Source organism: Podarcis gaigeae (genome assembly GCF_964106915.1).
Source record: "Podarcis gaigeae genome assembly, chromosome: 9".
NCBI lineage: Eukaryota > Metazoa > Chordata > Lepidosauria > Squamata > Lacertidae > Podarcis > Podarcis gaigeae.
Genome location: NC_139685.1, coordinates 46,230,115 through 46,242,338, shown reverse-complemented (window position 1 = coordinate 46,242,338; position 12,224 = coordinate 46,230,115). Strand labels below are relative to the sequence as shown.

The 12,224-nt window shown below is 40.4% G+C and overlaps 1 long non-coding RNA gene across 1 annotated transcript in view; it reads right to left on the bottom strand.

The window, feature by feature from the left end:
* The window catches only part of LOC310852601, a 235,323-nt gene that overhangs the window by 160,086 nt on the left and 63,013 nt on the right, over nt 1-12,224 (bottom strand). Inside the window, exon 2 of the long non-coding RNA XR_014568308.1 lies at nt 5,948-6,063. This is a non-coding gene — a long non-coding RNA (uncharacterized lncRNA). The remainder of the gene's footprint in view (nt 1-5,947; nt 6,064-12,224) is intronic.

Genomic DNA, 12,224 nt, shown 5'->3' with positions numbered 1-12,224 from the left:
GATGATAATTTATCAACAATTCTTTGGGTAGGTGGGGACAAAATAAAATCTTCCAAAAATCATTTCTGGCTGGGAAAAAGATATTTACTTCATTTGGGGGTGGTTGAGAGTTCTCCCCCTTTCTTCCCTTGGCATTTAAACATTCGAATAACCTCCATGCTACTCAGCCAATGCAAGGCTCTCTGCACTTCTTGGAACGCCTTCTAGGGATGGTGAGAAATTCAGTTCATTTCACATTCAAAACCAAATGTATAAAATTCACACTTTCCAAAACAATACAAGAACTGAAACAGACATCCATGAACATTTGCACTAATCTGGCTTTGCAGTGTAGTTCTCCAATCAATGTTTCCCAAAATACAGATATTAAGTAAAAATGTGTGTTAAAATGAATATATTAGTGGCGATAAAGATATAAAAATGCATTATAGTAGGAGAAATTTATTGCAAGCATGCTGCTTCCCCTGCCTTCCAAGGATAACATCATGGCAAGGGGGAGATCAGCCTGTCACTGTCCATCAGTCAGAAAAGGAGGGTTGCAGTGAGCCTTCTGCCCTGTCAGGGAGATCACTTGGTTTCAACTGCCAGTGGTCCTGTGACTGTGAAGCTGAAGGACCAAACACTTTAGCCTCTGCCGTTAGCCAGGGGACCAAGAGCTACAGGATGGTTGCTCCTAAGAAGAACATTGTGGCAAAGAAGAGACTAATCTGGCCCATCCACTGACTAAATAAATTAGTAATTTATGTTTTAAGGGAAAATACATTAAAATATATCTATTTAATATTATCTAAATGCAATATTTATGTGGATTCTTTTTTAAAAAAAGAATAACAACAGATTGATGCATAAACCAGAAGGGATAGGCATGTTTGAAAACAACTTGGAATGGAAACAGACAATCTCTAAAGAGTGCCATCTCCCATCAGTGCCCACATCAATGTTACCACTCTGCTGGATCAGGCCAAAGGCCCATCTAGTTCAGCATCCTATTCTCTCAGTGGCCCACCATATGCCTATCGAGCCCTCAAGCAGGATGTGATAGCAACAGCACTCTCCCCACCAGTGTTTCATAGCAACTAGTATTCAGAGGTCTACTTCAGGCTTCCTCAAACTCGGCTTTCCAGATGTTTTGAGACTACAATTCCCATCATCCCTGCCCACTGGTCCTGCCAGCTAGGGATCATGGGAGTTGTAGGCAAAAAACATCTGGAGGGCTGAGTTTGAGGAAGCCTGGTCTACTGCCTCTGACAAGGCATTCCCTCAATTTTGCCACAGGGGTGACAAATGCCCTGTTCCACAATGATACTCACATGAGGAAGGGGCCACACTTGCAAGACTTACCCCCACTTCTGGAACCTATGCTGGCCTCTCCATAAGGCTGTCCATGAGTTAACAGGGATAGCCTGCTGAGTGCATGGAGGTTGTCCCTATGTATTAGAACCATGAGTGTCCAGATTTACAGCTGATGAGGACACATTATGTATATTTCAGGATGCTGTCCTGCTCCAGACAGGTCCTCATCCCATAAGCAGTATCGGACAGAGGCACAGGACAAGGGCAAGTGAGTGTAACTTCATTCTCCACTCTCCTGTTGTTGAATGCTCAAATAGGATTAGTGTCAAAGCTGATACCAGTCCGTGAGCTCCCTGTGATCTTCTGGCCCTTTCACCCATCATAATGACAGGCATTTTGCTAATATACTAAAGTTGATTTTCCTTTTATTTGCACTTTTCTCTAATCTCTCTTCTAAAGGGTAAAACGGCGGATATTGCTCTGCGTAGCTTCTAGCCTTGTTTGCATTCCTGTAGCCTCTTTGCTAGGAAATTAGCATCATCTGGAAAATCTGAGATAACTCAATGGCCGAGATGATTATATTCTAGTTTCCATCACCATTTAATATTACCCTCTCATGCTGAAGAAATAGCTTTCAAAGAACAATGAGTGATTTACACAGTATTGCAAATCAAAGCTTTCTCTGAAAATAGATTTGCTAAGCTACTGTTAATGTCAAGACTTTCTTATTTCCATTTATATTAAACAAGCAAAAAAAATTAAAAATTAAATTCTATACTACATTGTAAGAGGTGGCACTAAATCTTTGTGTACACACATTTACATAGATGTGACTGATTAATATAATACATCAGGTGCTTACAAATCATGGGTGAATTACAACATCTATTCCTGCTGTGTGTTTGAATTGTAACTTATCCAATAAAAACTGTCATGGTCCCAGCTCCTTAAAAGCAAGGCTAGCAGCCATGAGAAAATGAGCCCCAGTGGTTTATTTGCCTATAGAAAGTCTCAAGACCAGCTTCTAGCTTTTCATATGCTCAAAAAACAGCAATGCCTTTGGGCCCCGACTCTATTACCTCTTGAATCTCTGCATGGATCAAGCAAGTTCAGTCATGTGAATATTCAAGAGTGGGTGAATCATCTAGTTGCTGGAGCTCCCAACAATCATTTTAAAATTTTTGTTTTAACCACCCTCAACAATTTGATATCACCAGCAATTAAATCACTGCTGACCCCAAATCTTGATTATTGATGAACAAGTTGAAAAGTACAGACCTCCATACTGATCCTTGGGGACTCCAACTTCTATATCCCTTATTTGGGTAAACTGTCCATTTATTTCTACTCTTTGCTTCTTCTTCCTTAACCAAGCACTGATTTGTTAGGATCAGCAACTGGTTCAGGAACAGGAAGCAGAGAATAAAAATAAAATGGGCAGTTCTCCCAATGAAGGGATGTAGAAAGTGTCCCTCAATCCTCATCAATGTGAACAATATTGAACTAGATGGACCAATGGTCCTATGTTATTATGATTTACAGTGCAATCCTATACTTGTCTTTTCAAAAGTAGATCCCACTGAGTTCAGTGGAGCTTAGCCCCAGATGAGTGGGTATAGGCTTGCAGCTAGGAGCAGCTTCTCTGATGGGGTAGAGTCACAGCAGTAGCTTCATGGTAACAGCACCACTGTCACCAACTGCAATGGAGAGGCTCAAGATGGGGGTGAGGTCAAAGCTGGTAGCACATAGGTGGGTGTGGAAGGGCCCTGCAGATACATCTGCACAGCTGCAACCACAACCTTGTCCCTCTCTGTCCTAAGATGTAGCAGAAATGCTATCCCCAGGAGGCTTTTACTGCAGTGCTCCACTACTAGGTGAGTTGTTTCTGATTGCAGCCCTGTTTACTTATCTCTGCTTGTGGACAGAAAGAGTGGGGGGAGGATTCATCTGACAAAAGGATTGTGGCATAGCCATGAACGTACTTTTCAGGAGAGAGAAACACCATCAATACCCGCTTCATTCAAACATACAAAACTATTATTCTCTCCTTCCACCCCTCTATGTAATACAGAAGTGTGTCAATGTAAGAAGCCAAGTCTACAACAACTGCATGAAACTATATTGGAAACTGTATTGGAAACGCTGCATGAAAACACATATTGCAGATGCTACAGAAATGGAGTCTAGGATAACTATGCCTAGAAAAGACAGGTGAAGGTAGATTTGTTCCAGGGTGACCCATTTCTTTGCTTTCATAATGCTTTAAGCATCCATCTTGTCAGCTTAGAAGATGAAACATATTCTTCACTGTGTCTTGCTCTTTCCCCAGATAAATTAGCTTGTCATGGGGACCCTTAGCCAATGTATGATATGCCTAAACACAGCTAGAAGTGTTTTGCATTTGCTTGTGCTTGCTCAATCCAGCAACAAGAAATATCCCATATAATGTAACAGCAGTTCTCTGCTTGCTGCTTGTGCACTCAAGCATTGTAGCAAAGCTGGGAAATCATGAGCAGAATGCCAGCCAAATACCCCATGGGAATTTCTTTATTATGAAATAATAGGCACCATAAAACCTATATATTAAAAAACCTCAACCAAACTTATATCTGAAAGCATTAGTGGCAAGAAATACCATTTCCACTAACCCAGGTTTAAAGACCATGAAACCAAATAATTTGCAAAAACAGGAGACTCAAAAGTTCTACTGGAAACTACACTAGTTTGATTCAGAGGCAGATTATTCTGTAGAATTCTATCATATATTTTCTACATCTCAGACTACAATTCAAACTTCATACAAACTGTGGTGGCTCTTAGATTGTGGAACATAGTGTCCATGGCTTCTACTGGTAGGGGGTATTGTGTTTTGGCCAAATAATGAGGGAATCAGTGTGTTTCAGCTGTCTTCCCATGAGGGTTCAGGACCCCTGCCATTTTTGTCCTTTTCTGTGATGTATAGCTCTATAGTTCTCTGTTTCTTTAAGTCCATGGGCTTTGCAAGAAATAAGGCCATCTGAAATATTGTCTGAAAAGTTTTTAAATCAGAGTAGCAGAGGATATTTTTAAAAGTTAAAAGCTTCATTTACATGTTTAAAAAATTCTATGTTGTTATGCTTAAACAAAGCAAAGCAAAAGGAGCACTTTAGAACTCTGTAGGCAACATTTTAGACATGAAAAGCCTATTGGGAGACAAAGAGGCCAGAAAGAAAAGGCCAGGATGAAGATGCAAAGTTCTTAAAATGTTTCTGCAAGAATACACCACTTGGCCACCTCTTAATTATTTTAAGGTAAGAAAGAGCTAGAGGCAAACCTCTGCTCCCCACCTTCCTTGGGGGTTATGGAGGAAAGAAAGTGAATCCTTTTTTTCTCCCACATAAAGACTCTGAACCTTTGTTGTAACCAACTCTGGAAGGACTCCTATGCCCATAAATTTAATCCAATTTGGCCAAAAGTACAAATTGTGATGGTCATTTTTAGATACCCATTCATAATGAATGGGGAATACAGAATTTCAAGCAGGAAGAGACACTAAGGCAGCATGCCAACTGTCTTGAATTAAACCCAAGGTTGTGTTTTTATGAGAATATCCCAGCAAATATATCAGATCCCAATACTTAGTTGCACTTTGTTTCCTACACCATATTTCACAATTGCCACTATTGGACATGCATATTAAATTTGAGCAGCTACAGCTGGCAACATGGAGCTAGCTGCTTGCGTCTGGCTTTTATTGCCATAGGCAAATGATCTATGCAGTATGATCCTGTGCATGTTTACTCAGAAGTAAGTCCTACCATGTTTAATGGGGTTTACACCCAGGTGTGGTAAAGATTACAGCCTAAGGCTAGAATCCTAGCCACACTAATTTGGGAAAAGCACTGAGCTGAGTGGAATTTTCTTTTGATATACATGCCTAGATATGTACTGCATAATGCATAGTGCCAAGCTCCTACATTTGAAAATAGCAAGCATGCTTTTTATGACTCAGATTCTTCAGACTCAGATTCAGGTGTGAATTTCCACTAAAAGGCTATAGATCCTAGGCAACCTTTTATTACCTTTAAGTGACTGAAACCAATTGGAAGGTAAACATGATTAGCAATCTCAACCGTCAACAAAGTAATTGCCAGAAAAGTGAACTTTTTAACTGAATCCCATATTTAATTGAAATGGGAGGGAGGGGGTACCAAATCCATTATAATGAAATCCATGGAACTGTAGCACAGTTATCTGGAGAAATATATTTTTAAACCTTTTAAAGCACACAATAACCACAGAGCTCAAATCTTGACATTACTGTCAAATAAGTAAATACCTATCTGACTAATTATGCCATAAATTCCTATCCCAGCATCAAAGGTCACCGAAACAGAGCATTTGGATGTTAGTTGCTGATTGCAGTGCAATGTTTTAGAATGTTTTCTGTGAAGAATATATCAGAACCATGGCCCAATTAGAGGTGAGAGACCAAGCCATATTGAATTTATTTCAACAGAAAATAATTAAAAGATGTAACATTGTAAAGGGTATGCCATGGCATCAATTTCTATGGACACAGATGTATGCAAACTCTCATTAGTGTGCATGGTAAGGGTTTCTTAGTAAGTCAAATGCATACACGCACTTATAACAGTAAAAGGCAACCTCTTACCTATTTTTGCTCATTTTCATACTTTTGTCAGCAGCACGGCAGATAAACTGGGGGCAGAAAGGAACCTCTAATTGCTGACTCACATGAAAGCCAGCTATCAGAAATGGCCATTTAATCTGTAATGAATGAAAAACAGGAGCAAATTTAGTTCAGTTTTTCTTTTAAGAAAACAGTCAACATAATAAATAGACCTCATTGTCCTCACACCATTCACCATTCATTTTGGGGTGGGGATACTTTAACTGGGAGTCCTCTCAAAGGCTGGAAGTCCCTCCGGTGACTGTCATTTATATAGTGTATTCCAGAGCATTTGGGGGAAAGGGACAGACTACTAACTGCATTGTCTCCTGAGGATTACACAGAAACTCACTTTAAGGTTGAGTTAACGGTAGAACAAAATGCTATTCCTGATGAGGCCTGTAGAGAGTAGTAATGCATAATGTCCTTAGGTCTCATATGCCACACTCCTCCACATCCTTCCAGTGGCATAGCGTGGGGGGTGCAGGGGGGCCCGGCTGCAACGGGCGCAACATCTGGGGGTTAGGGTTAGGGGGCGCAAATCCATGGGTTAGGGGGCGCAAATTACTTTCCTTGGTCCGGGTGCTGACAACCCACGCTACGCCTCTGCATCCTTCACCAGCCCTTCTTTGCACCCTCCTGTAATGTTTTTGCCTAGCTGGAATGTATCCTTGCAACCACGCCTCTTGCTTTCCTGCATGGAGGATAGAGAAGTGTGTATAGAAAGTATGCTACTGTACACAGGTAAATAACATTACACCACTGGCATGCAGGTCCCAGAAAGTTGCCCAGAATGTACTGTGGCTAATAGTTCAACAAACTGAAAGGGGACACATCCAAAGCACTGCCTTATGAGAGGTGGTTCCACATTGAGTCTTTGAGCAGCCATTTTGCGATTATTCTGCATTTCTATGGTACAGGGACAGCACATTTGAATGCATGCACACAATATACATTGAGTGGAAATGAGTTGCTATCCAAGGCTTTGGGGACCTGGGACATGACTATGCTCAAAGGCAAGGGTAGGCAACCTAAGGCCCATGGGCCACAAGCGGCCCACGGGGGACGTTTAACCAGTCCATGAGGTGCCCCCAAACCGAGCCGCCCACTCAGCGAGTCCCCGCCTGCTGTGCTAAACGGGTGTGGCACGGCACAGGAACTCGCTTCCACGGTGCTGGCAATTGTGTCTGCACAGACACAGATGCTAGAAATCACGGCCGCTCATGCTCACGCCGCAAGTGATCCAGCCCATGGAGGGATCTCTGCTGGAGTGAACCGGCCCAGGAGAGGTAAATCTTGCCAACTCCTGCTCTAAGGCAGTAATCTGGAAACAGCCAGTATCTTCCTTACCTGGGAGCTTTTTCACCAAATCACAACCAAATTTGTACATTTCATAAAACCTTAGTGCAGAGACACCAAGTGCCACTTGTATTATGGCAGAAGATGCCTAAGCACTTAGCCAAAGTAGAAATCTGAATATGACTAAACAGTCAATTTCAGGGAAGGGGATAGATTATTATTATTTTTGCTGTAACTTCTGTGAGTGTTTTCAAATTGTGAGGCTATTTCTTAAAATTCAGGGAAAGTGACAGAAATTATTATTCTTGCCAGCATGTGACATTCTGATAATATTTCACTAGTGCTGAATGGTTTTTGTTGCCTCCTGTCTCATACTTGCAGCTATTTTGTCATGGAACAATTAGCTTTGAGTTGAACGCAGTGGTTGCCAACGTATGAAATTTAGTTTTCCTGCTGGGTAGAAAACTGGGAGAAATTTCCTGCTGCTCTGCCAAGCCTGAGGTGATCATCAGTAATCCTGCAGGCTCCCTCTGCTCTTCTGGTGATAAATACTTCAACCGATTTGGCTAGCTCTTGAGTCCCCCCACCCCCATTTTATGTGCTGATTTAAAGCGGGGGATCTTTGATTTCTCTGTTCACACAATTATTATTGTTGTATATTCTACAGCTTTTGATGAGGTTGATGAGTCTTTTTTTAGCAGTGTCTGTGGTTGCAAATGCTTTGCAGCATTGTTCAACACCGTAGGACCATTACCTGTATATGCATTTTTAAAAACTGGCCACCCATGGGTAGCATTTAGGAATAACATATATCCTACAGTGTACCCTAAAAGGCAAATAGGTGCACTCCTTTTAAGCTAAGTAAAGGAAAGCTTTCACAACAAAAAATGTCAAAATGCATTTCCCCCCAAAATCGGAATACACATATTCATATTTACATCTCTAGATGAAACACAAACACACACAGCTACAGAGAGCATATTGGGACAAAGTTGGAAAAAAGAAATCACAGCCAATGAGTAGGCTTCTGTGAAACTTATTAAAGTTGAACGAGTCCTGAGTAGATTCTCTCAGTGTGACTCAGAGGGTTCCATAAAATTTATGGGCAAAAACAATATTCTGTGAAGCTAAGGAACAAAGAGGGAATGTCTTCTTTAGAAATTTACAGGGGCCAAGAAGTGAAAATGGTCACTTGATGGACAATAAACTTTACACAACTGCCACCATTCAGAACTGGTAAAGTACAAGAATCATGTAGAAAAATCTATCTAGAAATGGTGGAAATGTTGATGGTAGGGGTGATTCATCAGGTGACAAAGGGATACATTAAACATGTATTGGATGGAGTTGAACTCCCCTTCAAAGATCAGGGTCCCAGCTTGAACACATTTTTAGAAGTAAATACATTTACATCAATGTGAAGTAGCCTGAGGGGTTTAATTTTATTATTATTCTTTTTAACTTCATCAAAGGTAAATAGCCTCTCTAAAGCAATTAGTCACTTGAGCTGCTCTGGAATGTGGCAGCCATCTGCTGTAGGCATCACAGGGAATTTTTTTAACATGTGAAGTGTGTGGAAATCCTTTCTTAGCCCCAGTGAACACACACACACACCAGAGTGACATCAGTCTCCTCAAAATGCCCTAGTTTCCATTTGGGAAAACCAAAATACAATTTTAGATGTTGTGAGTATTCTCCTCTAGACTGTGATTTAGGATTTGCCATCCTGTTTTAAGCAAAACATGTGTCTATGCAACCCTTACAGCTTAATCAGAAATTTACTTTAAGGAGCGTCAAGACTTTAAAGCTCTTGAGTGCAGACCTGGGCAGGGAGAAGCAGCAGCAAAAGACTTCCAGGGTTTTAGAAACCATTTTGACAAAGAGCTGCATGGGTGGAATTCAGAGTGGGCTCGATACAACTAATTATGATCTTGGGTGCTATCCACATTAACCACACAGATTACACATACTGTTATGAGTTTGGGGTGTTAAATTCTACACCAGGACCCCTTTGTTCCCTAGATCCAGCAAGCATTTAAAGCTAATCAAGCCAAGCTAGCTTCCTAATGAGGTGATGGGTGATTAAGGGGCTAGGTGCAAGATGGCAAATGGTGGGGTCCCCTCCCTCAACAGAGAAAGCCAGAGTTTAGAGACTTGGGCAATGATGTGAGCTGCAGGAAAAGCAGCAGGCTGGAGAAAGAGCCTGAGTCATGCTTGATTTCTGTTTGAATTCAAGGTTGTGTATATAAAACATATATGATAAAGACACCACAGTCTCCACTGTGCCTCATTCCTAACCTGGGTAAGTGTCTGGAACCCCTGGAATTTCACACCCCTATGAGATTGGGGTGGTGTCATCTCCCTTTTAAATGTGGATTACAAAATATTTGCAGATGTTTTGGCAAGCAGACTTAAAAGAGTTTTAAATGAAGTAATCAATAAAGACCAGGCAGGCTTTCTCCCAGGTAGACACATGTTTGCTAATACAAGGAACATTATTGACATCTTGGAACTTTTGCAAACAGACATAAATACAAAAGCAGTGTTAATTTTTATAGATGCGGAGAAGGCCTTTGATAATATCTCTTGGAAATTTATGAAGGGAAATCTAAAAGAAATGGGAGTGGGATGGGGTTTTGAGAATGGGATTGATGCAATATATTCAGAACAAAAGGCTAAACTGATAGTTAACAATGTGGTTACAGAAGAGTTTAAAATTGAAAAAGGAACACGACAAGGCTGCCCGATTTCCCCTCTGCTATTTATATCGGTTCTGGAGGTGCTCTTGAATATGATCAGAGGGGACCGGTTGGTGGAAGGGATCCAGGTCGGAGCGAAACAATATAAACTTAAAGCCTTTGCAGATGACCTAGTTTTGACTTTGCAGGAGCCAGAATCTAGTACAAAAAGAGTATTGCAACTGATACAAGACTTTGGTCGGGTAGCGGGATTTAAATTAAATAAACAGAAAACCAAGGTGTTGGGGAAAAATTTGACAGATACAGAGTCAGAACGGTTTCAGAGAGAAACAGAACTAACTGTGGTTAAAAAAGTAAAGTACCTAGGGGTAAACATTACAGCAAAAAAATCTGAGTCTGTTTAAGGACAACTATGAAAAATGTTGGTCTGAAATTAAGAGAGACTTGGACAGTTGGACAAAATTGAAGCTTTCTTTTTTAGGCCGAATTGCTGCTATTAAGATGAATGTATTGCCAAAAATGTTGTTTTTGTTCCAAACATTACAGATTGTGGACAAGACGGAGTGCTTCCGGAAGTGGCAGAGAGACATCTCTAAATTTGTCTGGCAGGGCAAAAAGCCCAGAATTAAGTTTAAGATATTAACTGATGCGAAAGAAAGAGGGGGCTTTGCCCTGCCAGACTTAAAGCTGTACTATGAAGCCGCAGCTTTCTGCTGGCTAAAAGACTGGCTACTTCTGATGTACTGGACTTGGAAGGTTTTAATAATGCTTTTGGTTGGCATGCATACTTATGGTATGATAAGGTTAAGAGCAATAAGGCCTTTAAGAACCATATTGTCAGGAAAGCAGTATTTAATGTCTGGACAAAATACAAAGACTTATTGGAAAATAAAACTCCGAGGTGGCTTTCACCTCTGGAAGCTAAGGCCCGAAAAAGACCCAATATGGAGGCCAAATGGCCAAAATATTGGGAAATATTAGAAAAAGATGGAGACAATTGGAAATTGCAGAGTTTGGAGAAAATGAAGGATAAAGTGCGAGACTGGTTACATTACGCTCAGATTAAAGAAGTCTTTAAAAATGATAAAAAGTTAAGGTTCCAGGTGGAGAAATCGAAGTTGGAAACAGAATTGTTAGAACCAAAGACTAAGGTATTATCAAGAATGTATAACCTGCTGTTAAAATGGAATACACAAGACGAAATGGTTAAATCGGCTATGATAAAGTGGGCTCAAGACATTGGGCATAACATTATGTTTGAGGACTGGGAAAGGTTGTGGATCACTGGGCTGAACTTCACTGCATGTAATGCTCTGAAGGAAAATGTAATGAAAATGATATATAGATGGTACATGACCCCAGTTAAACTTGCCAAAATATACCATTTGTCTGATAATAAATGTTGGAAATGTAAGGAAAATGAAGGAACATTCTTTCACCTCTGGTGGACCTGCCCTAAAGTGAAGGCCTTCTGGGAAATGATATATAATGAGTTGAAAAAGGTATTCAAGTATACCTTTACTAAGAAACCAGAGGCCTTTCTTCTGGGCATTGTCGGCCAGAAGGTGTTAAAGAAGGACCGAACATTCTTTATGTATGCCACAACGGCAGCAAGGATACTCATCGCTAAGAGTTGGAAAACTCAAGATCTACCCACACTGGAAGAGTGGCAGATGCAGCTGATGGACTATATGCAACTGGCCGAGATGACTGGCAGAATCCGGGACCTGGGAGAAGAGAGGGTTGAAGAAGACTGGAAGAAATTTAAGATTTATTTACAAAAATATTGTAATTTGGTTGAATGTTAAGAAGGATGCTAGATCACAAATAATTGCCCACCACTGAATTAGATCCGAATTCGATGATAAGTGAGATTAAGGAAAATATAAATCTTTTGGAGAACTGCTAGATCCTATTTAAATGAGCGGATATAAGATTGTAAACAAGATGGTAATTTGCTTGGAAAAACCGTTTTTAACGATGTAAGTGAGAGCGGGAGACGTGAGGGAGTCCAAAGAAGTGATGAAATTATGTTATGATATAAATAATGTTGTTTATTATTTATGCATTGGTATTCAAAAACCTTAATAAATATTTATTAAAAAAAAGAGATTGGGGTGGTGTGCAACAGTACAGTAGGTCTGCAACTCACACTTATTTTTCTTAAGGATTCACATCTTTAGGCAGATCACAAATGATAGAGATAGATAGATAGATAGATAGATAGATAGATAGATAGATAGATAGATGATAGATAGATA